This window comes from Tenrec ecaudatus, chromosome 5 (assembly GCF_050624435.1).
Source record: "Tenrec ecaudatus isolate mTenEca1 chromosome 5, mTenEca1.hap1, whole genome shotgun sequence".
Lineage (NCBI taxonomy): Eukaryota > Metazoa > Chordata > Mammalia > Afrosoricida > Tenrecidae > Tenrec > Tenrec ecaudatus.
In genome coordinates, this window is record NC_134534.1 from 82,885,193 (window position 1) to 82,907,593 (window position 22,401).

Genomic DNA, 22,401 nt, shown 5'->3' on the forward strand with positions numbered 1-22,401 from the left:
AAAGGCCCAGGGTGGGTGAGACCCAGTGGCCAACCCCGAGGAACAAGGAAAAGGAGGGAGAACACCAGATCCTTATCTGCTCAGGCCTCACCAGCCCCCTCCATTCTTTTCCTTGCTCCCTCCTCCCTCCTGGGAGTTCTGGTTTTGGCTCACACAATCTGCTGCCTAGAGGGGCCCTCTGTTGGGTGGCTGCCTCCATGTCGGTCCTGCACTATCGGCCTGCATCTTCCTCTGGCTGAACGCGCGAGGAAGCACCCACCCTAAGGAGAGGAACAGGGTGCTCAGCAGAGATTCCCTTCAGTAGCCTTGTGGGAGGCACAGACTGGAAAAGGCATTTCAAATTCGGCCCAAGGGAACCGTGGGCTGTTTGAGAGAAGCTTGGTGTTTTTCCATGCAGACTTGAGTCATATTATAGAAGTCATCGCAGGTTTTCAACACCAGTGTGCTGGATGGGGGTCAGATGCTCTTCAATGCATCTTTGAACGCTTGCTGACGATGAGCCAGCCTTACAATGTGCTGAAGACGGGACTCACCCTCACATGTAAGTGAGGGCCGCTGGCAACCCAGTGAACCCTTACATGATAAAATGTGGAGTTAAAACATACAAACTCACAGTTCTAAAGTATAATTTAAAGCATTCTCCGTCAATCTATTAACCATTTAAGCTTTGAAGTATCTGGTTCCTCGCCTGTAAAGTGAATAATGAGGGGATCAACTTTTTTTTAAGTACCCAAAGGTCCTGTACTTGTCATCCTTCGCAACACACAGTAATGCTCCAGAGGAAGTTGATTTTTCAATTACTTTGTGCTCATCCCTTCTTTTAAAATTAAGGTGGCGGTAGTTAGAAAGAAAGTAGCCTCATGCATGAGCACCGGCAAGACCAGCAGAAAAGCCACCCAGCTGGGCCCAGTTTGCAGACTCATGGTCACCTAAACGGTTGTTCTCTTAAACCACTAAAGTGGGTGGCATTTCCTGCAGCCAATTTAGCCGACACCCTCCTCCTTGTGCGGGCCTATGTGCAGTGGCTGCAAAGAGCAAGGCTCCACGGTGGTGAAGGCAGCCTGTTGGCAAGTATAGGCTACCCTCAGGGACCTGGGAGACAACCCTTTGCTGCTTTTCGATGACTCTGGTCTGGTTAATTTCTGTTGCCCCCTAACCTACCCTCCAAAATGGGATGCGATGCGAGGTGCTTTTGTGGAACCCCAAGGTACAGTGGTCGGAGTCCACATTGGTCAGGTTATCATGTCGATCCACACCAAGCTTCACAACAAGGAGTACGTGAGTGAGGCCTTAAGCAGGGCCAAGTTCAAGTTCCCTGCATGCCAGAAGATCCACACCTTCAAGAAGTGGGGCTTCATCAAGTTTAATTAGGATGAGTTTGAGGACAAGGTGGCTGAGAAGCACCTGGTCCCAGATGGCTGTGGAGTCAAATACATCCCCAGCCGTGGCTCCTTGGTCAAGTGGTGGGTCCCGCATTCATGAAGACCAGGGTAGCCCTGCGCCTGGTCTCACCTGTGCCCACCAAATAAACTGAACTTCCTCAACAAAAAAACAAACCGGGTGGCATTTCATTATGCAGCAAACCCAAATGCCAGATTCATACAACTTTGATTTATAAGTGAGACCTTGTGAACATAGTATACTTGACAATTTTACAAATATTGCAGATTTCTAGATTTACCAATTAGAAGTTTCATTCTTGAATGTTTAATCCAGCATTTTCCCTTGGTTATTGTATAGTGCACCACAAAGTATTTTCTAAGTATTTGTCTTAATTATTCATAGTAAATATTGATAATTTTCTGATTTTAAATAAATCATTTTATTGGAGGCTTATACAGCTCTTATCTCCATCCATCCATCCATCCATCCATCCATCATCCATTATGATTATGTCAAGCACATTTTTACATTTGTTTCCATAATTTTCAAAACACTACCTGCTTGAGCCCTTGGTATCAGCTCCTCATTTTTTCCCCTTCCCCCTGGACCCTCCCTCCCTCATGAACCCTTGACAATTTATAAATTATTATTTTTACATGTCTTACACTGACCAATGTCTTCTGTCACCCACTTTTCTGTTATCCATCCCCCCTGGGAGGGAGTTATATGTAGATCATTGTGATTCATTTCCCCTTTCTTCTCCCACCTTCCCCTTCCTCTTCTGGTATTGCTACTCTCATTATTGGTCCTGAGGAGTTTATGTTTCCTGGATCCCCTGTGTTTCCAGCTCTTATCTGTACCAGTGTACATGCTCTGGTCTAGAGAGATTTGCAAGGTAGAATTAGGGTCATGATAGTACAGGGTAGGATAGAGGAAGCATTAAAGAACTAGAGGAAAGTTGTATGTTCCATCAGTGCTATACTGCACCCAGACTGGCTTGTCTCTTCCTTGTGACCCTCCTGTAAGGGGATGTCAAATTGTCTACAGATGGGCTTTGGGTCTCCACTCCAGACTCCCTCTCATTCACAATGATATGATTATTTTGGTCTGGGTTTTGATGCCTGATACCTGATCCTATCGACACCTCATGATCACCCAGGCTGGTGTGCTTCTTCCATGTGGGATTTGTTGCTTCTCAGCTAGATGACCATTTGTTTATCTTCAAGCCTTTCGGACCCCAGATGCTATATATATATTTTTTGATAGCTGGGCACCATCAGGTTTCTTTACCATATTTGCTCATGCACCTATCTTGTCTTCTTTAAGTATTCTCTCCTATTTAAATTATTCAGGATATTTACTGTAAACAATCTCCAAGTAGATGAAATTGTCTTGTAAGTTATCTTTAGAAGTTGGAAATTAACGTGAGCTATTAATTTAGCATATGTTCCATTTTTTTTTAATTTTAACAATTTATTGGGGCTCATACAATTCTTTTCACAGTTCATATATATACATACATCAATTGTATAAAGCACATCTGTACAGTCTTTGCCCTAATCATTTTTTTCTCTTTTCTTCTTTTACATTTTATTAGGGACTCATACAACTCTTACCACAATCCATACATATACATACATCAATTGTATAAAGCACATCCATACATTCCCTGCCCCAATCATTCTCAAGGCATTTGCTCTCCACTTAAGCCCCTTGCATCAGGTCCTCTTTTTTTCCCCCTCCTCCCTCCCCCCATATGTTCCATTTTAAATGTTGATGGATGTATCCTTGTTAAAAAGAAAAATGAAAGTTAAAAGAGCACATGAAAGTGTTTTGAGCCTCACCTCCCAAAAGCAAAGTTAATATAAATGCAACATATTCTACATTCTTCTTGCTTTTTTTCTCTTTTAAGAAAGAAAAACGTTTTTTTTCATATTTGGATTTTTTTTGCCTTGAACTATACTAGGTTTCTGATATTGCTAGAACTCCCCATTCTGCTATATTTTACCCCTTTTAAATTTAGAGATGTCATGTGAATGACTCAAACCCATAATTTACAACATAATTTTTAATCATCATTGCTACAATTTCCATTTAGTTTATTAAACCACATATTTAAATTCTTGTTAAAAGAATCATTTTTATCTCACTTTAAAGCTGTTTCCAATTCACATTAAAAGTATTTTTTAATGGTTTGAAAAAGAAAAGTAGTTTCATTTTCTGATGCAAAAAGAAAGATTTTGAGATTAAGAATAAAAAGTAAGTCTAAAACTACGATCTCAAAGTCATGTTGCTGCTATTAGATGCCATCCAGTCAATTCTGACCCACAGCAACCCCATGCACATAGATCGAAACACTGCTGGGTCATGTGACACCCTCACAAGTGTCCCTATGCCTGAGCCCATTCCATGCAGCCACTGAATCAATGCATGTCATTGAAAGCCTTCGTCTTTTTCGTTCGCTCTCTACTTTATCAAACATGTTGCCCTTCTCCAGGAACTGGTGTCTCTGGACATGTACAAAATATATGAGACAAAAATATTGCCATTCTGGCCTCTAAGAAGACAGCAATCTGTCTTCCAAGACAGATTCATTTGTTCTTTTGGCAGTCCATGGTACTTTCAGTGTTCTTCACCAGCACCGCAATTCAACCACATAGATTCTTCGTTGACTTCTTATTCAGTGTCCAGCTTTCACATGCATATGAGGCCATTTGAAAATACCATGGCTTGAGTCAGGTGCACCTTAGCCCTTGAAATTATGGAAACCGTTATTTAAACAAAGACTATCAATGTGAACCTGTTGTTTCTTGCTGCATCCTCCACCTAAGCCTATAAGCTTCTAAAAATGGTGTTTTCATCTTGCTAACTTTCCCCAGTTTGCACTCTGCCTAGTCAGTAGCTTTGCCTTCTCAGGAGACTCAAACTGTGTTCCTTTGATATGTTCTCTGTATTTTGAAAACAAAAAGAAGTTGGAAAGTACACAATCAGGACTGAAAGGTGGATGGGACCGGGCTCCCTAACACAATTCTTATAGGATAGTCCTTTGTTATCTTACAACAATGGTTCTCAACCTGTGGGTCGCGACCCCTTTGGGGGTAGAATGACCCTTTCACAGGGGTCGCTCGATCCATAACAGTAGCAAAATTACAGTGATGAAGTAGTAATGAAAATCATTTTTATGGTTGGGGGTCACCACAACATGAGGAGCTGTATTAAAGGGTCGCGGCATTAGGAAGGTTAAGAACCACTCCTTTAGAAGAATGAGCAGATGCATTTTTGTGATGGAAAAATTTCCTCAGTGCAACTTTCCCGGCTGTTTTTTCAGTCCAGCTTTCCATTTTCTTAAAACTTCCTCCTAATAAGTCTCTGTGATTGTCCTGTATCCTTTGAGAAAAATTATCGAGACAACTTCTTTTGTATCACCAAAAGCAGTCCCTATAACCTTCTGAACTTATTTCTCTCTTGAAATAATCTTTGAGGTATTTTAAGTATTCCTTAAAATGCTAGATTCAGCTAAACACTGCTATTTTATGTGAGGTAGCAGTCTCAAAAACTTGTTGCAGAAGTTTCAGACCTGGGAATATATCTGCTTACGTTTTGTTTAAAAATGTATTATCCTTATTCTCCAGTAATTTCTTTCCATGTCCTAAAAATATCCTTTATTAAAATAGAAAAAGTACTCTTTACTTTGAAGGCACTTTGACAAGGTGAAAACAAGTGTTTTACTGAGAGGACTGACTGCTATCTACTGATCACAAAGACATGTTTAAATATGTTCTGTTTGGAAGAAAAATAAAAACAGAGCAGGAGCAATTGGTCAACATCCAGCAGCCACATCTCTCTTTGTCCCTTAGCCTCTCAGCCACATCTGTCCATGGGACTCTCCCTAGTTCTGTAGGCTGGGAAGCCTGCCACTCTCCCTCACAGTCTCAGGGCTGCTCTGCTGCTCTGTCTCATTTTGTCAGCACTGTGCCACTTCAGACAGGGATCAGACGTCCTCTGTTGGTGGCTCTTCTATCTTGATGATTGTGGAATTGCCCTGTTCCTGCTTCTGAGATGGCTCACTTGTACTTTGAGGAATGGCAAAACTGGCCAATCCCTGCGTTAGAATCCCTGAAACCTTATTTCTAGGCTCCCATCATGTCACTGGGTGGGAGTTACAAAGACTACGGATTTATAAAGACCATCGTGAAAAAATAGGGACAAACTTAAAAGCCCCATGGTAGGGCACTGGTATTACAGAGGAGGAGGCACACACAGCAGAAAACAAACGAGGGGACTGGGTCTCCTAAAAAGAACACAGTCAGCTGCATCAAAAGACTTAAGGCGGGAAAATTCTTAGCACAGGCAGGTGGCCAAACACCTCAGTAAGAAAAAAAAAAAACCCAATTAAAAAGAGGGCAAAAGACATGAACAGACAGTTCCCTAAAAAGGACCTCCAAATGGCTAACAAATACATGAAAAAATGTTCATGATAATTAGCCATCCAGGAGATGAAAATCAAAGCAATGATGAAATATCACCTTACACAGACAATGACAGCCCCATTAGAAAAAACAAAAAACAACAACAGCCCTTATATGCTGCTACTGGGATTGTAATATTTAGAACAATCATGGAAAGCAATATGGTGCTACCTTAAATAACTGTGAAGAAAAATTCTATACAATCTAATAACTCTTCTTCTGGGTTTATACACTAAAGAATTAAGAACCATAACATGAATGGACATATTTACTTTTATGTTCATTGCAGCACTATTCACAATGGTGAGAAGTTGGAAACAACCCCAATGCCCATCAGTAGAAGAGTGGAAAAAGAAAGTTTGGTACAAACACACAATGGGATACTATGCATCACTAAAAACCAAGGATAAAACCAGCAAGTGCCTCAAGGCATGGAGAGACCCAGAAATAAATTGCTGAATGAACTTAGTCAATGACAACAGGATAAATATTGTATGGAACCACTACTAAAGGGATAAAAACCAAGACAAAGAGCAGCACACTTGGGGGCTACCAAGAAGGGAGGCCAAAGAAGGGAAATGACTTCGGTATGGACTTCGGTGAAAATGAGGATGGCGGAGCACAAGAGGGAGAAGAGACATCAGAGGACGGCCGGTAAAACAGTGAGGCTGAGGGGGCTAATGAGTTGTTGGAAATGTTGGATGCAGAGTTGATTGTCTGAAATGTAAACTTCCCACACAATTCACATAAAAAAAAAGAGCATGGATGGAGGAGTCATACCAAGCAATTTCACATCACTACCACAATTAAAAATATAACTGCTTTGGCACATAGACAGGGAGTTGACAGAAATTCAAACCAGATTCAGAAGAGGGTGTAAAACAAGTGATATCATTGCTGATGTCAGATGGATCTTGGCTGAGAGCACTGAAGAGTGAAAGGGGTTTACTTATGTTAGATTGACTATGCAAACACATTTGACTGTGTGAATCAAAACAAACTATTGAGAAATTGTGAAAAAGGGAATTCGGGAAGATTTAATTGTCCTCATGTGGAACCTGTTTATAAATTGAGAAGAAATCATTTGCATAGAACAAGGAGATATTGCATGGTTTAAAATCAAGACAAATAAAATCAAAATGTGTATCAGGGTTTTATCCTTTTACCATATGCACTCAACATACGAGGCGGTACTCCCCCCAAAAACCCAGAATTTTTTCCAAAGCTATGTATTTAAATATTCTTTTATAAAACAACCTCATCACCTTCAAAGTACTCTCCGTTGCACTTAATACATTTGTCAAATCTGTTATTCCATTCTTGGAAACATTTTTCAATCTCATCTGTTTGGATGACTGACAGCACCTCCCTCATGTTTTCTTCATCTCTTCTACCTTGTTTGGATGACTGGCAGCACCTCCCTCATGTTTTCTTCATCTCTTCTACCTTGTCAAGCTGATGTTCTTTCATGCCCTTCTTCATTCACATAAACAAAAAAGAAGTCTCATGGAGCAAGGCCAGGTGAGTAAGGTGTGTGGGGCAAGAGAGGAATGCTGTTTTTGTTTTTTCTCCAAAAACTGGAGCACTGAGATGGCTGCATGAGCAGGTACATTTTTGTGGTAGCAAAACCAGTCTCCCATCTGCCATAAATCAGGTCTTTTTGTCACACACTGTTACACTATCATATCAGAACCTCTAAAGAGAAAGCTTGATTAACCGTCTGACCTAGTGGAACAAACTCCAAATGCACTACAAGTCAATATTTTCATCAGTTTGGGAAGTTGATGGATGTCCAGACTGAGGTTTTTCATCAAGCAGCATTTCACCTTTTTTGAAACAAAAAACCCCCCACTCGTATATTTTCCCATAGTACAGTCCTTGTAAGCTGTGTTCACAATCACAACATTTTCTGCAGCGTTTTTCCCAACCAAGAAACAAAATTTCACAGGCACACTCTGTTCTTTTAAATTGGCCATCATGAAAAACGAGGTTCTAGTGAACCCGCTTTTACAAAAAATTCACTGTGACCAGATAGAACCTTCCCAGGAGATGCCACTGGGTGCACTAAGTTAGAGTGAGTTGCTGGATGCTCACCTAGCAGGAAAAATACATACCATGAAAGCTCTGTGCTTATTTCCTTTTTTGGGGAGAGGGGTGCCCCTTGTATATGTGAGCCAAACAATACAATAAAATGGACTTTATGAAGAAGCATATGACATCAAGATTGGAGGAAGAATCACTAACAAGCTTTAATATATAGATAATACAACTCTGCTTGCTGAACATGAAGAGGATAGGAATGACTTAATGATGAAGATCCAAGATTACAGTCTGAAGTATGGATTACAACCTCAATGTCAAGAAAACAAAAGTCCTTACAACAGGACCAATAGACAGCATCATAATAAATGAAGACAAGATTGAAATTATCAAGGATTTTGTTTTACTTGCATCCACTTTCGCTTGTTCTACTACGGTGACTTGTAGGTTGCTGTGATGCTGGCAGCTATGTCACTGGTATTTTCCACTAACCGCATGGTCATCCAAAGAGAACGGGCTTGCAGAGCTTCCAGACTAAGAGCAGATTGTGAAAAAGGAAGAGGGAGGCTGGCAGCGTCAGAGAAATTGGCTACTGGCAATCTGTGGATGTCGGACACCGAACATCTCAGGATTAGCAGCAGAACATTGTCGGAGATAGGCCAGGGCATACGAGTCCCTCAGATTAGAAGGTCCTCAGAATTTAACTGAGGACCACCATTGCCTTTTCAAACTAGAGTCAACCATAATGACACGGATGGAATAAAGCCTTTGGGACTTTCATTTGCTGATGAGGCATGACTCAAAATGAGTAGAAAGCTGCAAACATTTCTTAATAACCAGAACTTGGAATATGGGAAATATGACTCTAGGACAATTGGAAGTTGTCCAAAATGACACAGAATGCAGGAAGTTGAATATCCTAGTGAACTGAATGTGCTAGCACGGGCCATTTTGAATCAGAAAGTCACATGGTTATGCTGGGACTGTCAGATTCAACAGGAACGGCCATCATATTCATTGCCAAAGAAGACATGGCAAGATCTACCTTGCAGTATAATGCTGTCTGTGATATGATAAGATTTATCTGCATATGAGGACATTTAGTCAATACAACTGTTCTTGGAATTTATGCACCAACCACAAAAGCTAGTGATGAAGAAATTGAAAAATTTTGCCAATGCCTTCAGTCTGAAATTGATCAAACATGCAATCAAGATGCATTGATAATTATTGGCGACTGGAATGCAAAAATTGGAAACAAAGAGGAAGGAACAGTAGTTGGAAAATAGGGTCTTGGTGATAGAAATGAACCTGGAAATCACAAGGTATTTCACAAATACCTTTATTCAACAACACAAAAGGCGACTATATAAGCTTCTCTACATGGAATACACAGAAATAAAGTTAACTACATCTGTGGGAAGAGACGATGGAGAAGCTAAAGTAGGCCAGGGGCCACAGAGTCTAAAACAATCTTGAGATTATCCCACCTGAATGTTGAGAGTAGAAACAAGGAAAAACAATGCTTTGAACATTAATAACAGAAGACCTGATGAGTTGTGGAAGGATATCAAACATATCATACGTGAAGAAAGCAAAAGGTTATTAAAAAAACCCATCAGGAAATATAAAAAAAGATCAAAGTGGATGGTAGAAGAGACTCTGAAACTTGCTCTTAATCAAAGAGTAGCTAAGTCAAATGGAAGAAATTACAGAGTCAACGAGCTGAAGAGACAATTTCAAAGGGCAGCTCAAGAAGACAGCCCAATATTACAATTAAATGTGCAAGGACCTAGAATTAGAAAACCCAAAAGGAAGAACACACACAGTGTATCTTACATGGAAAGGACTAAATAAAACATTCAAGCTTCAAGTTAAAATTCTGAAGAGTTCTGTGGACAAAATATTGAATGATGCAAGAAGCATCCAAAGAAGATGGAACAAATGCCAACGTCACTGTACCAGAAAGAACTAGCTGACATTCCATCATTACAAGAGGCAGCATGGGAATAAGAACCAATGGTACTGAAGGATTAAGACCAAACTACACTGAAGACATTAACCAAAAACAAGGCTCCAAGAATTGATGGAACACCAATTGGACTATTTCAACAAGCTGATGAAGCACTGCAAGCACTCACTCGTCTATGCCAAGTTACTTGACCAACTGACTAGAAGAGATCCATATTTGTACCCATTCCAAAGAAAGGTGACCCAACAGAATACTCAAATTATGGAATAACATTATTACTGCATAGACTCGTGTATAAGCTTAGTTTTTCCAGCACATTTTTAATGCAACTTTTGTGGTAAAATTAGGTGCCTTGGCTGATATTCGGGTCTGCTTATACTCAAGTATACCCGGTAATATCAAATGTAAGTAAAATTTTGCTGAAGATCATCCAGCAATGGTTGCAACAATACATTGACTGGGAGCTGCCAGAAATCCGGGCAAGATTTAGAAGAAGATATGGAATGAGGAATATCTTTGCTGATGTCAGATGGACCTTGGCTGAAAGCAGAGAATACCAGAAAGATGATTACTTATGTTTTATGACAGTGAAAAGACATTCTTGACTGTGTGGATCATAACAAATATGGATAACTTTGAGAAGAGTGTGAATTCCAGGGCACTTCATTGTCCTCATGTGCTCATGAGGCAATTGTACCCACAGAACAAGAGAATACTACATGGCTTAAAATCAGGAATATGTCAGGGTTCTATTTTCTAACAATACTTTTTCAATCTGTATGCTGAGCAAATAACCAGGGTAACTGACTTCCATGAGAAGAATGTGGCATCAGACTTGTAGGAAGGCTTATTAACTACCTGCGATATGCAGATGATACAGTCTTGCTTGAGGAGGACTTGATGCCCTTGCTGATGCAGACTAAGGATAGTAGTCTTCAATATGGATTGCAACTTAATGTAAAGAAAACCCAAATCTTCGCAGCTGAACTAGTCACATTCTAATAGATTCCACGATATTATCCAGGATTCTGTCTTGCTTTGATCCACAAGCAACACTATGGAAGCAGCAGTTGGGAGATCAAACGATGCCTTGCAGTGGGTAAATCTGCTGCAGAAGACCTCTTTAAAGTGTTGAAAAGTAAGGGTGTTATTTGAGGGCAAAGGGGTGCCTGATCCAAGCCATGGTATTTTCTTTCGCCTCATATGCATGTGAAAGTGGACATTGAACAAAGATGATTGAAGAAGAATGGTTGCATTTGAGTTACGGTGCTGGTGAAGAATTCGGGAAGTACCATGGACTGCCAAAAGGGCAAACACATCTGTCTTCGAAAAGCTACAGCCAGAAAGCTCCTTAGCAGCAAGGATAATACTTGGTCTCAGGCACTTTAGACAGGTTGTCGGAGAGATCCCTGTGTGGAGAAGGACATCATGCTTGGCAAAGCAGAGCGGGGTGTTTCCTTCTGTTGTACATAGGACCTCTGTGACTTGTTTCCAACTTGATGGCACCTAGCAACAATCAGAACAACATGTCAAACGTGGAAACTCCAGCAACAACAACAACAAAATTAATACCCATTGAAGGCGAAGTCAAGAAATCAAACAGTATATTGCATAGGGTAAATCTGCTGCACGAAACCTCTTTTAAGGTGTTAAAGATCAAAGATGTCACTTTGAAGACTAAGGGGAGTCTAACCCATGCTATTTCTACTGGCCTCGTCAGCATGTGAAGGCTGGACAATGCGTAAGGACACAGAAGAAGCATTGACGTTTTTGAACAAGAATATTGAAGGTAAACAGAATGCCAGAAGAACAAACAAACCTGTTTTGCAGAAAGTACACCCAGAATGCTCCTGAGAAGTGGGAATGATGAGACTTAACCTCCCATACTTTGGATATGGTGTCCAGAGAAAGACCAGTCTCTGGAAGCAGGGTTGGCACAGTGGCTGCAACGATGGGCTCAAACATGAAACGGTGGTGTTCTGCGGAGAGTGCCGTGCGGGCAGGATTTCAGTCTGTTATTCCATCGGAACGATCTGATGGTACCGAACAGCAAAGTAGGGGCCCTGGTGGTGGAGTCAGTTATGCACTGTGCTGCAGAGTGCAAGGCCAGCATTTTGAAAACATCAGTTGCTCTGCAGGCGAAGAAAGGGGCTTTCTGGGCCTGTAAAGCAGTGGTTCTCAACCTGTGGGTCGCGACCCCTTTGGGGGGGGTGGAACGAACCTTTCACAGGGGTCGCCCAATTCATAACAGTAGCAAAATTACAGTTATGAAGTAGCAACTGAAATAATTTTATGGTTGGGGTGATCACCACAACATGAGGAACTATATTAAAGGGTCACGGCATTAAGTAAGTTGAGAATCACAAAGATTTTCAGTCTCAGAAACGCACAGGGGAAGTTCTACTCTGCCCTATAGGGTTGCTTTGAATCAGAATTGACTCAATGGGAGCGAGTTTTGTTTTGTTTGGGTTTGTTAACAGCAAAAGAAGGAACAAATGTGTCTGGAAAGAAGTACAGTCAGATCTCCTTTGAAGTGAGGATAATGAGACTTTTTCTCATGTACTTTTGACGTGTTATCAGGAGAGACTTCTCAAAAAATAAAAAACCTCCCTGCCATCGAGTCAAGTCGATTCACAGTGACTCAACAGCACAGGGTAGAATTGCTCCATGTGGCTTTTGGTACCTCTTGGCCTGCGTCGAAAGTCACATCTTTCTTTGAACAGCTGGATGTTTTCGAACTGCTTACCTTGCAGTTAGCAGCCAAACACAGAACCCATGACACCACCAGGGTTCCTTCATAAGGATGGACCTGTTCCTGGAAAGGACGTCTCTTCAAGGAGATGGCTCAACAGTGGCTGCAACAATGGGGTCAAATGCAACAACGATTACGAGGAAGGTGTAGGGTTGGGGAGTGTTTTCTTCCATTGTATAGGGGTCACTCTGGATCAGAGCCCACTGGACCGCACCTGACAGCACCAACCACGGCTACAGACCAATCAATCAATCAATCAATCAAAACTCTCTCTAGAGCTGCAACATCAAATAGTAGGTGGCTCTACCAATCAGGATCCAGAAATGAACACAGCAAGTCGGTCAGGTGTCTCAAAGAGAGGAATGTAAAGCAGAAAACGTGTTACACAGTTTTTAGACAATTGGAAGAGCAAACGGATGAGGCTGAGGTGATGCGTCCTTAGAAATTGAGGAATAAAGGGGAAGAGACAATGTTGCTAGGACAGGGGCGTTCCGAAGAATTGCCCCACATGGCCAACACTGAGGCAGCCCTGACAAGTTTCATGTTTAGATCAACGGGGACAAGGTCACTCTTGCTGGTATTCCTGGGGGGGCACAAAGAAGCTACTGCTGGTTGCCAAGAGGACCGAAGGTGTGGTTTCCTGCGTTGCTGGGAACCTGCCCAGCACTGGAAACAGAAAGCAAGCCCTCTGTTTTCTTGCTACCTTCCAGTTTCTTGCCTTTGACTTCCATTGGCAAGTAAACAAAAGCCCTCTGGTGAGGGAGCCTGGCGTACAGAGGCTACAGTGTCCACCAGCAGGGCTGGGAAGCACAGTGCAGGATGGCGGGGGAGGGGGCGGCTTGGAACTGAGATAGACAGACAAACTTGCTGTCAAGTTGATGCTGCTTCATGGTGACCTTAGGTGCATCCAAGCAGAACATCATCTAGTCCTGCATAATTCCCATGATCACCTATTTGGGTACTTCCTTATGGCTACTGTGCCACTGGGGGAATTTCCTCCCTCTCCTTGGCCATCTACTTCAACAAACCTGCTGTCTTCTACTGATTGATCACTCTTGATATTGTGTCCAAATCTGCGAGCCAGCTAATGTTCTTCTAGATTCCATTCGCTCATTTTTGTAAATAAGGTCCTGGGCCATTTCAATCTGGAGTTTTGCATTTACACCCTGTGAGGGACTCTGCTGATATTTGAAAGGTTAGTGGCATCATTTTCAGCCTTGCTGATACAGTGGAGACCACAATACAATAAGCTGGCAGGCGATGTACCTGACAGGCAGTGGGCAAATAGCAATAGTATAATTACTAATAACAGCAATTCGTATTTAAGTCTAATATTGCTTAGGATGTGATCACACTTTAGTACTGTTGATTTCATATCTCTTATTTACTCACTTAAGGCCTTTGGTTTTTATTTTTAGTTAAGATATATTAGAAAATAAGTGTACATCCTCATATCCTATATTCATATGCAGTGCTTTTATGTTTGGCCCTAGACCTGCATTATTACAAAGTAATCCTGCTTTCTAGTTATTGTTAGTTGTCATCAAACTGATCCTGACTCATGGCAGGCACATGTGTTACAGGTAAGTGCTAACGTTTGCTTAGCTGTAATCTTAGTAGAAGCAGCTCGCCAGGCCTTTTCTTCTGTGGTACCTCTGAGTGGGCTAGAAGCATTAGCCTCTAGGATAACAGTATAATGTAAACCATTGGTGCTACCTGAGTACCTTTTATTCTTTCTAGAAGATTTCATCATATTAAATCCCTTTTAACTACACAAGGTAAGAGTGCACGCAAATATTGCTGATTGTGCGTCAGAGGAGAACTGTACTCTACAGGGTTTTTAATGGTTGATTTCCCAGGAATAGGTGTCCAGGTGGACTGGCAGATTGTACCTCAGCGGGAAAGAAAAAGGTGGGGAAGATGTAGAGATGTAGACAAGGGGAGACTGAAGAGTCCCTCCCAACTCTCCTGAGGTGGAGGCTGCCATGCCCTGCCTTTGTTTTACCTTTGCTTGTTTGCAAAGATAAGATGAAGATAATGAGCTGATTGGAACCTTTGTTTCCACAGATAAGACAAGGATAACCTACTCCGTTCAACTGAGGCCTGTTGTTAAAAGTGAAGGAGATAGGAAGTGTACCCAGAAGCCCTGGAGAATTGTGGGGAGACATTTTCACATTAGCAGCCCTTGTGGTTTAGTGAGTCATCGCTTGGCCTGCTAACCCCAAGGTCAGCAGTTCAAGTCCGCATTTCAGGCGTCACTCCATAGGTATCTTCGTCCAGTAATTGGTCTCTGCTTATAAAGGGGTGGAAGGGAGATTAGGTATCTCTTCCTGAAAATTTATAGCCTCAGAAACCCTAGGGAACAATTCTACTCTGTTCTATAGGGTCACTATGAACCAGAATTGGGTTGATAGCTGTTGGTTGGTTTATTTTCACTTTGCTCTACCCTTTTTAAGCCTTCATTTTTTATTTTAATTTTTTTTGCACTTTGAGGTGAGGGAATGGGGGCATATCTCCATGTGCCCCCATCTCCCAACTCCATCTTTTTGTTGTTTTTGTTTTGTTTCCAACTCCATCTTTCAGAGTGCTTTAAGGCCGTGTCCTTGACCTTAGTTGATTTCTTACGTCATTCACTTCCCCATTTAAAGCATCCTGGGTTTCTGTTTCCATTTTCCAAACACTGCGCTCACCGTAAGGAGCCCTGGCGGGGAGGCGGTCAAACGTTGGGCTGCGAACGGCCAGGTCAGCATGTGGAAAGCACCAGCAGCTCCACGGGAGACAGATGAAGCTTTCTACTCTCCCAGAGTTAGCCGTCTGAGACACACAGGGACCCTTCTCCTCTGACCTACAGGTTGCTAGGAGTCGGGGTCAGCTCATGGGCAGTGTGTTTATTCTACCGTGGAGCCCTAGGGGGCAGTGGTAGCGCTGGGCTGGTAGCGAAAGGGTCCATTTGGACCCTCTGTGGGGAAAAGGAGCCCTGGTGGTGTGGTGGTTTCACATTGGATGGCTAACCATCAGGTCAGCAGTTCAAAACCAACAGCTACTCCTCAGGAGAAAGGCAGGCCTTTCTACTCCTGCAAAGATTTGCAGGCTGGGAAACTCACAGAGGCAGTTCTCTCGTGTTCTGTAAGGTCACTATGAGTTGGCATCGATTCGATGGCAGTGGGTTTAGTTTGGTCTGGGGGAAAATGGGGCAATCTATTTCTGTAAAGATCAACTCACTGCCATCAAGTCAATGACAACTCAGGAAACCCTATGGGACTTCTACTCTGTCCTATAAGGTCATTATGATGTGGGATCCACTCTGTGGTAACAGGTTATTTCCACCTACGTGCCAAGATCAACTGATGGAAGGCTTAATGTGTTAATGGTGTTGGCAGGTATTTGACTAACCTTCTACATCAACAGCTAATGGAACACCCCCATGCTGCCCACACTGTTGTCAGATTAGGGTGGAGGGAGAGGGTGGAAATAAGGAAGCCTGGGATTTCTGGGAGACAATAGAAAAGGCAAAGATACTCAATGTAGTGTGAAGTGTTTTTCACGCACAACTGATAAAACCATGCTACTTTTGAAAGTAAGATATTGGCATTGAAGAAGCAGAAATCTACACTAAATATGTGATCGCCTTACTCTGACTCACAGCCGACTGGGTCTCACAATGGGCTGTATGTAGTGAGAAGGACTGTGAGACATAGGCACGTAGTACAAGAAAAACACCCTAAGGGTGAAGTTCTTTCTGATAGGACCTCAAATAGTCTTCCAAACCACACAGATTTAATACAAAGGGGAAAAATCAGTGATTTAAAAACATCGTTGAAAAACAAAACCTGTCTCTAGGGGAAGCAGGGATGTTTTCCTTCTGAATACAGCAAGATATTACAATGAATTTTAAGAATTCTGATTCTTGGACTCATTTAAGAGTCAGGAGTTGGGTAATTTTCATTATTTTGTGGGGGTGGAATTTAGAGTAATACACAAGTATGTTCTTGGTAAAACTATATATGCTGAGGTTATAAATTTTTCAAGCTAAAAATCTTAAATTTTATAAATTATTATTCTGTTACTATATTTTTTAAAAAGCACCAGGTACTCATGCTTCCCTAAAGGTCAGGAAACAAAAGTAAAATAAAACCATAACCAAAAAAGACTGATAGCCTCACCCTTTCTGAAGAAGGTGGACTATGTCCCTGAGACTATTTCAGTTATCACAGATAGTGTCTTTGAGATTATTCTTTTTAATTTCTGAGAACAATTTGCTCTATAAAATGGAAAACAGCCAGGTATGCTCTATGGAAACCTCTTTTCTTACTGTTCCCTGTGTCCTGAACTTGTTTTCAGGATTCTATCTGCACCTTCAGCATCCTGTGGGTTCAAGTGCACACTCAGGATCAAGTGCAGGGTCTTCTAAACTGACCAGGGGACTGGTTCTCAGCACTGGTACAGTCTCTCTCCTAATAGATGTTAGAGTTTTGTAACAATAAAAGGAAATGCTAATATACTACAACATGGTACAAAAAATGGTATGGGGTGAAGGGAGACACCAGGCAGTGTAAGATTTTACAAATTAATAATTTATAAATTATCAAGGGCTCATGAGGGATGGGGTAGTAGGGAGGGAGGGGGTAAAAACGAGGAGCTGATGCCAAGGGCTTAAGTGGAGGGCAAATGTTTTGAGAATGCCGAGGACAATGAATTTACAAATGTACTTGACACAATGGATGGATGTATGGATTGTGATAAGCATGTATGAGCCCCCAGTAAAATGATTTTTCTAAAATGGCATGGGGAATGTGTAGGTGAAAATTTAAGAGATTTGATGAATCAGACTGAAAACAGGGGGTGAATGTTTTAGATTAAGTTGTGAATGTACCCAGCTCAGCAGGTATAATAATAAAAGTCGGAGAGAATAAAAGTGCAGTGGGCGTGGTCAGTGTTTGGCAAAGGATATGTAAGATGTAACACAAGCACCGTGGAACGTGTTGTGTGTCGTCCTTAGTGCATTGAGAGGCCATTAAAAAATAAGTGACAGATTTGAATTTGGAAAGATGAGCTCCAGAGAGACGGGACCTGGAAAGAGAAATGATCCATTCCAAGGAGGACTTGTCTTTGTGCTACATGCACTGCAGCTGCTTCTGAGATCCCTTCAACTTCAGAAAGCCGCTATTCCCCGTCCCTGCCTTCTGAGCGGCTCAACATCTATGTGCTGATCGAGGGATGTGGAGCTTTATATAAACCTCATGCTAGACCTAGGGCAACATTCTTAGATGACTTAATCCTACATTCCTGGTAGGGCGCTTGCTGGGCATGCGTCACAGTTCAACTTCACCCTCTGCTCAAGTTTTTATCCTTGTCCTTGGCAGTTGTAGACTCCCAGGGCTACTCTCAGACATTTCTGAGTACTAGCTTGATTCTCAGACTCTGCTCCCTGTGACAGTAGCTATGATGGGCAACTGTGACGAAAGGGGAGACAAACCCCAGTTGCTCATGGGGCTCCAGTTTCTGGGTGAGGAGGACTTGAGGGAACTAGAGTAAGGGAGAATGCAGATGGGGAGTGTAGTGTGGGACATGACTGATGGGGTACTATTCTTGTAGAGACACTCAGTAGGTGAATAAACTTGGTATTTGTTTTTTGAAACTAAGTTGTACCAGATTGGAAGCTATAGCCACAGATGTAGTTCTTCCTATCCGTTCCTGGCATTTCTCAGCTTATATCTGAGATACTTATAGTTTCTTAAAAATATTTTTAATGTCTTCCAAAGGCTAGAACTTCAACCTGTAACATTCTTATTTTCTCCTTACTCCGCCCCCCTCCCCCCTCTTAATTCCTACTCATCTTGAAGGTGGAACTTCTTCCAGGAGGTCTTCCCTGCTGTGCCCAGGCCTGGTTTTGGTGCTTGACCCAATTCTCCCAAAGCATCTATTTCTCCTACATGCAGCACTAACTATTTGAGGTCCTGTTTACCTGTTTTCTTCTTTGTATCCTCCCAAGTTTATATACTACAGGAGGAAAGGGACATTGTTTGAGCTGTTGAAAGATTTATCTCTTCACCTAATGGAGTTCCTAACACAGAGTAGGTGTCAATACATGTTTGTTGAGTGAAAGAAGGAATGAATGAATTTACACAGGGGAGTTAGCAAGAGGAATTAAAAGAAAGACTTAAAAGGAAGTAGACGAATTCCTAGATTTAATGTGAATAAAGAGACTAGGGTGCAGGAAGGGAGATACTAGTGGAAAATGGCCAGAAGGTAAGAGTCATTTACTAAATTTAACTAGAATACCAATATTGTTGGACATTTAGGTTCATTTTCTTAGCAATTTTGCTATTAGAAACAGTGATGTAATGTTCTTCTAGATGTTGGTTTTGTACTCAACCTTGATCAGATCTAATAGGGTTGATACCTATTAATATAAGTATATACTATTGAAACTCTCAGTTTTATACTTATTTCCCAACACTAAATTATGTCAACATTTTTATTCATTTATGTTCTAGAATCTGTTCCACATTTTAAGGATTTTTGTGTTTAATTGCATTTTTGTGCAGTAAAGGGAATTCTTGTGCAGTAAGAGATACATTAAAAATCTGATTCTGCATTACAAAAATTACTGTGAACATGGAATACTAATTATCTCTTTACCCAAAGGAGTGGAGCTTTGACAAAGTAGTAAGTGGCTTAGGTTAAGCCAACTGTCATGAGTCAATTCTAACTCATAGCGACCCTATATAGGGTTTCTGAGATTGTCTATCTTTACAGGAGCAGACAGCCTTGTCCATCTCCCTCAAAGTGATTGGTGGGTTTTAACCACTGACCTTGCAGCCCACACACAACATCAGAGTTCCTTTAATATATGATTTAGGCCATCAAATGTCATAAATATTTTTTGAGTTCATAAATCAAAAGAGCATCCTTTAGCAATACTCCAGAGCTCCTTAGTCAATCCTAAAGATTTTTTACCTAATAATTTAAAATCAATGATGACTAACACAATAATGAATTTGGAAAGCTGTCCCAAACAAGAAATAAGATATAGTGGATTCTCTTTGTTTTCAAAGTTGAAACTCTTAATTTAAATGTCAGTGAAGTTTAAAGTATCTAAATGGTAGCAATTTCAGAAAATTATAAAGAAAACTGAGATGTTTACCTTGAAATGAGTGCCAGAGAAGGAAGATTCATATTGAAGATTGTGTTCAATTTTTAAAATGCCTTTGTTGGTGTTCCCATCAAAGGGGTGTTCCCATAGAAGGACTAATGGGTGTTCCCATAGAAAGGACTGATGGAGGAATGAGACACCATGAGAGCAGGAAGAGACTCTCCTTCTGACTTGATAGTACTCCTGAGGTTAAGGTGCGCTGGGAGACTCCCTTAACACAATGGCAATTTTCAGCTCTGCTAACTGTGGGCACTTTCCTATCAGTAAATTAGAATTACAAAGGGAAAAAAAGGTATTGTGTTGAACCTTGATTATAACAAGAGGGAGAATTTATGTGAGATTAACTTTCTTTCATCTTTTTACCTTTAAGTAGGGGATCATTTTAGCAGACTGAATTAAGAAGAAGGTGCCTCCCCAAACACTTTGAAGTTGTTTTTTTTTTAACTATTGAATTTATTTGAGCACATTCCCTTCAAAGTAAAGGCCCTGCAAGCAGTTTTCCTTCATGCATTTCTTGCTCTATGTGAATTAAAAGAAGTTAGACAGTAAAAATGAGGATTTGATAGAAATTGAGGCAAGTCAACACCTTTAGAATATAAATGATGTTGATGAGCGTATATAAATGACAGAATAATTTAAAAATCATTTTATTGGGGGCTCTTATCATTTTTCTTAATGAAGAAAAAAATTTCTTTTGTAGTCTGGAAGCATTAAGACATGAGGATAAGAATACAATTAACAGGGAAAACACCCAAATAATAATATGACCCAGTGGTCTCCATGCTATTGAAATTTAGCTAAATATTATCTAGTAGTGGCGCTTTTTATGTTGCAGTCTCAAAAACAAACAAAAAATAACTTCAAATGTTTCCTCCTGATCAATATCAAGGTCTTATGTAAGCTCACAGTTTTGAGGGCCACCCTTTTACTTGAGGGCCTCCCGGGACTTAGTTCCTTCCTCTCTCATATAGGGTTACTCGGGGTACTTCTGTGGGTTGTGTCATGGGAGTGTAGGAGATGTTCACTCTTTTTGCTATTGAAATGCCATGCAAGAGTCTTTGTTACAGACAAAAAGTTCGTTGACTTTTAGGAACAAAGAGCTGTCTGAGGGGCAAGATCAGGGCTGTATGGTGGACGGGATTAGGTTTCTCAAGGACATTCTCAAGGACATAAGCCATTCTCATAGGGCAGCTCTTGCTATCTATGAGGAGCTGCATTGCTAGAATGAAAAGAAATTCCTTGAGGCAACATTCTTGACCCTTTCCTCATGCATGAAATTTTAAATTTTCTTAAAACTTCTTTCTAATAAGCCCTTTGTCCTGTGGCCTTTGAGAAAATCTATCAAGGTTACGCTTTTCAGATTTCGACCTCTAATTTGAATTTAACTGACCAGCAGTTTCTCTAGTAAAACACTGTCTTATTTTGTTTTAGCCGCTTTTTTTTAAAGATAATTTTTATTGGGGGCTCTTATAACAACCCATACATCAATTATATCAAGCATATTTGTACATATGTTTCCATCATCATTTTCTAAATATTTACTTTTTATTTGAGCTCTTGGTATTAGCTCCACTTTCCCCCCCTCTGCCTCGCCCCGCTACCCCACCAAATAGAAACCATTTAATTTCTACTTGAGCCTTTGGTATCAACTCCTCTTTTTTCCCTCCCACCCTCATGACCCTTTGATAAATTATAGGTTATTATTATTTTCATATCTTACACCAACCAATGTCTCTCTTTCACCACGGTTTCTGGAGGGGTGGGGTGGTTAAATGTAGATCTTTGTGATCAGTTCTTCCTTCCTCCCTTCCCTCTGAACGCCCCCTCCCGCCCCCAACTTCTGGCATCACTACTCCCATTTCTGTTCCCGAGGGGTTATCTGATCTACATTCTGTGTGTAAAACACTGTTTTGATTGGCCCATTACTTAGCATTTTAAAAGGACTAAGACAAGTATATTACGGAGGTAACTTGTCTGCAGCCATTCCCTGATCATAAAATGTTTAAAACACATTTTATTTGGAATAAGCCTGTGCATGTATGACCTGTGTGATGGTTAGGGCTGACACTCTAAGGTAAGAGTAGGGTGGAGCTCAACTTATCATGTGCTGCAGCCTGCTTCCACCTCCTTGGTACCGCAAACCTTTTTATAAGAGAGAGAGAAAGAGACTTAGAAGAATATTTAGCCCTTTATTTCCTGCTGGAGGTGGATCTTGCATCTGGTTCCTTGAGCTCCTGTTGGGACACCTGCCAATCCCAGCAACTGTCAGCAGACTACTAACAGTGGATTCATTTGGCCAACTTCAGATCTCTGCATCCACCAGCCTATGCCCCTGCTGTCTCTGCTTTGTCATGCTGCTGCTTCCACCTATCAGACTAGACTGACTTACCTATTTCTGTAACTGCATAAGCAATTTCTTGATATCAATCTTTCTATAGACAACAAACAAACAAACAAACAAACATCACTCTTTCTCTAGAGAAACTGCCCTCACACCACGTGGAACCCTAATGGCAATACTTTTTTACTTGACCTTGTATTTATTTCTCCTTTTGGCTTAGTTTTTTATTTATCTAGCAGTATTTCAGTCCACTGTCAGCTATATAAATCTATCTCCAGGTAGTGAGAT

General features: G+C 41.2%; 1 non-coding gene across 1 annotated transcript; it reads left to right on the forward strand.

Annotated features, from left to right (window-relative positions):
- The first annotated feature begins 972 nt into the window (after nucleotides 1–972).
- LOC142449596 (small nucleolar RNA SNORA70) lies at nucleotides 973–1,105 on the forward strand. Its single transcript, XR_012784734.1, has one exon. It is a non-coding gene; the product is annotated as a small nucleolar RNA SNORA70 (small nucleolar RNA).
- The last annotated feature ends 21,296 nt before the right edge of the window (nucleotides 1,106–22,401 follow it).